This window comes from Mus caroli, unplaced genomic scaffold (genome assembly GCF_978045245.1).
Source record: "Mus caroli unplaced genomic scaffold, Mus_caroli_1 scaffold_17, whole genome shotgun sequence".
In the NCBI taxonomy this organism is placed as follows: domain Eukaryota; kingdom Metazoa; phylum Chordata; class Mammalia; order Rodentia; family Muridae; genus Mus; species Mus caroli.
The window spans coordinates 20,999,241-21,003,399 of NW_028227272.1; positions in this window are offsets into that span (position 1 = coordinate 20,999,241).

Below are 4,159 nucleotides of genomic sequence, written 5' to 3' on the forward strand. Positions count from 1 at the left end.
CCCCACCTCTCTACAGATGCCTTCCTCAGCTGTCAGTGACAAGGGCCTCTTGGAGATCACAACAGTTAGGAAGTTAACTTGTGAGTGAAGTAAGTCCCCCTCTGTTATCCGTCTCCTCCCAGTACCCATCTGATAAAGTTACAGAAGGCATCTCAGATTCTCACCAACCCTCACCAGATCCCCACTGAATAACACATCGTCTGGCAACAGGAGGCGTTTGATTACATTTGGAAGGAATGCCTGCGTCAACTCCAGTTGTCTCTGAATTGCAACTGATGGGCCTCACGTGTGGCAGCCGACAGTTTGCCTTCACCCACTCCCCTTTCCACAATGAACCCTTTTTTTTTCTGGGAAAACAAGAAACCTACGTGCCATCCTGAGTGAGAGACAAACAGGAGCCGTGTCGCTCTATCACATCCCAGGCATGGCAAGCAAGAACACGCACTGAGGACTTAGTCACAGCAAGTCATGGTTCAGCCATCTCGAGAAAAAAAAAAATCCCTGACCCAAGGCACCAAAGTGTTCTTGTCCCTACTTTCATTTCAGCTCATAGGCGTAGGTTCTCATACGTTCCTCATAGGATGCCATGCCGCTGTCTCCTCTAGCAAACCCTCTGACCCCTCCCCCATTTTAGCTTAGTCGTGATCTTGCAGGCAGAATTCTGCTCCGCACAGATGTCCTTGTCCTAACTTTGGGGACCTATGAAAGTGTTATTTCACCTGGCAAGGGTCAAGTAAAGTTCCTGGTAGAACTAGGCCTGTGGCAACTGGTTTCAAATGGGAATATATGCGGGTCGTCTGTGGAAACCCCAGTGTCATTACGTTCATACATCCATGAACAGCAACCAGCAGGGTCGAAACAGAGAGGCGGCCTCTTAATCAGGGTTCCACCTCCATTGCTTGCTTAAAGAGAGGCAAGAGGACTGTGAACCAAGGGCTGGGTCAGCCAACAGATTCTCCAGTACCACTTGGTGGAGTTTAGCTCTGTGGGACCCAGACTTCTGATGCCCGGAACTGCACAATAATAAACATGTATGGTTGCAACGGCAGTAAGAAACCTATTCACTGAGTGTGGATCTGGCACCTGCTAGGCTGGCACCTCCATGAGGGGCTTTCCCAAATCATGGGCTTTGCATCGGTCACTAGAGTTCAGCTAAGGAACTGAAGCCATTTCATATGTCTGCTCAGAGGGAGCTGCAGGCAGCTCTTGGCTACACAGATGACTGAATGGCTAAGAAGACAGTATAGGCATTATCAAGAACAGTTACTGTTCCATTGGCACTTGGTTAGGCCAGTGGGATAAAGATAGGAGGTCACATTCTTGGAGTTTAAAGGCCAGAATCTTCTCGAGGAAGCTGGACCACGGTGGGACTATTCAGCAGGAGCAGGAGTCACAAGGGGAACAGACCTCAGCTGAAGAAGCCCTTCTGTTGACGTAGAAAAGGAAAGGCTCCTCCTGGTTTCTCAAGCATCCTAAGGTTGCATCTCCATTAGAAGCCTACTGATGTGGAACTCTGTGGCAAAGCTGGAGACGGTCAATGAATGGGTTAATGGATATGTTGTGTAGGTGGAAATGGGTATGCATACATAATTTGTGTTTGAAACTCATTTTTTTTAAAAGTCTGGCTTCTATAGCACTCTGCAGTACGATCCTTCCCTGTCTTCTTTGCCCTTCTTTGGTGGTACCTCTTCTTCCACAGCAGGGCAAGCTACCCTTTGCTGAATTCTCACCGTGCGGGTGGCTCCTCACAGGGCATGACCCTTGGCAGTCTCTCTTAATTTGTTCTCACAGGGGTTTTAGTTGTCTGTCCTCAGGCAGTCACCCTGTCAGTCAGTCAAACATCGGAAACATCTGTCAGTTGTCAGATTACCCTTTTCCCCATCTCAAGCAGGGACTTGACCACTCTGGGTACCCTAGCATCTCAGTGTTATTATCTCTACATTACAGAAGATGGTCTTGCTTGTTACGTGTATCCTTGTTTAGCACATTCCCTAGCCCCTACCCCAGAGGAGAGCCCTTTGAAGGCAGGGTACTGGCTGACCTGTCAGTCTTTGTAATCAGCATCATGGTGGCTGTTTCCCCACACCTGGGTTTTCTTGGAAACCAGGAGGGATCGTTTCAGATCCTTTGTAGTTAGATGGGCCTGAGCACTGCTTGATGGAACTCCAGTTGAAGTATATGATGTGGCCTCCAGCTTGACTCCAAAGACCTCCCATGCCCATTCCTACCGGTTTCACCTTCTTCCAGGCACTGACAAGGCCCTGGGGAATGGTGGAGGCACAAGATGAAAGGACGTTGAGCCCCTGGATGAGTAAGTGCACTAGAGTTGCCGCAGCAACTGGCATGCCTCGCCAGGACTGTCACAGGAGTGAGGGGTAAGCTGTGTTGACTCATTAGTTTAGTCTCCCAAAGAACTGTCGGTGCTGAGAACGGTCACCTGTATAATGATTGGCCCTCAGTGAGTAGCGTGTGCATGGCTGAATATTAGACACCCAGGAATAGCGCATTCCCCGTGGGATTTCTGTTTGCTGTTCTCCGTCCTCATCGACTAAGCAGCACAAAGACAGACATGTTTCATGCATGGCTTCACCCTAGGTGCTTTGTCGGTGTTCAGTGAATGGGTGCGATACTAAGTTTCTAGGTTATATAAGGGGAGCACTAAGTGGAAAGCCGGGTGGGAAGGAACGAGACCACACATCCAGTCACATGCTCTGCCTCCTAACTAGCAGAGTTCTTTTCAGTTTGGCCAGCATTTGCAAAGTGCTCTTCACACTCTGACCCTGCTGTGGCTTTCATTTTATAGGTATCGCGTTTGAGCTCTCAGGGGTTAAGTACCTTGTGAGGGCATAATTTTTGAAGCAACAATACTGGAATTAGTTCATGGTTCAAAGATATTTATTGAGTGCTTACAATGGACTACACCCACCCCACACCCACCCCGGCTAAGCTCCTTCACCTAGTAAGGGCTCAGGAAATATGAGAACCCACGTTGTGAAGGAATTAGAATTACCTCCCAGAAGATCCATGCTGGGAGACGATGGCAGATTGCACTCAGGGCAGAGAACTGCCTGTGTCCTCAGCTAAGGTGTCCAGAGTCGCGCTAACGCTGGGTGCCTTTTGTGTTTCTGGGTGGTCTGCCAGAAGGGCCTGAAGCCAGCACCATCTCTCTGACCCCCCCCCCCCCAAGCTCTCCCACTTGCCTAGGCTAACGGCCCGGGCATTCCAGGCCTGCCCTTTTCCATACATTCTTTCTTGCTCGGGGTGCCAAGATTTTGGTCGACTGACGATTTTGAGTGGGTTCCAGGCCATTTAGCTCCGTCAGAAATTTGGGTGAAAGTTTCCTCCCACTCTGCCTGGGCCTCAGATAACCCAACTGGGTGTGATCAACCTCTGCAGGGGTGGTGGTGGGGGGGGACGCTCCTGGGCATTTCAGACAGGGCCTTAAGGCTGAGAGGTGTCTGTAGTTAGTTCACTTACCTACCTGTACTGGTCAAACTAGAACATAGCATGCTGACGATGGGCTGTTTTGGAAAAGACCGTGTGGAGCACTCAGGACAATGTGACTTGTCTAAACAGAGGTGCCTGGGGAGTGCCTGACAGGTTGGGTTATTTGTCAGGGCAAAGGGGACAAATGCAGGTGTCTGACAGAGGCCATCAATGGAAAGGGAGGAAGAGGGAGTCTATTAGGCACTCAGGCCTCAACATTCCATTCCAAACCTGGAGCAGCTCCTGGCTGAGTCTGAGTGCCTCTCTCTGTAGATAAATTCTCACTGCTCTTCCAGAGCACAGTGTCCCAAGAACGGTGCATCTGAGGTGGGGTGAAAGACAAATATGCCTTTTCATAACAGCTTTACACCTGGAGCAGTGGAGGACCGGTTTATTACCTTGGTAAACACGAGGGAGAATTCAAGCAAAGTACAAACTTTGCCCAAGGCACTCCTGACAGTGCACCTTGTGTTTGTGAAGGGAGCAGATAGAGCCAGTGGGAGGTGGGGCCTGCTTTGTTTTCTATCTCCTCCCCCCATTTTCTTCTCTTGTCTGATTTCCAAGGTTTAAAAGTTCGTGCCTGTGTGTGTGTGTGTGTGTGTGTGTGTGTGTGTGTGTGTGCTGAAGAGGGAGTTTGGGGTAATTTATTTTGGCTCTGACTTTTCCCAGCATG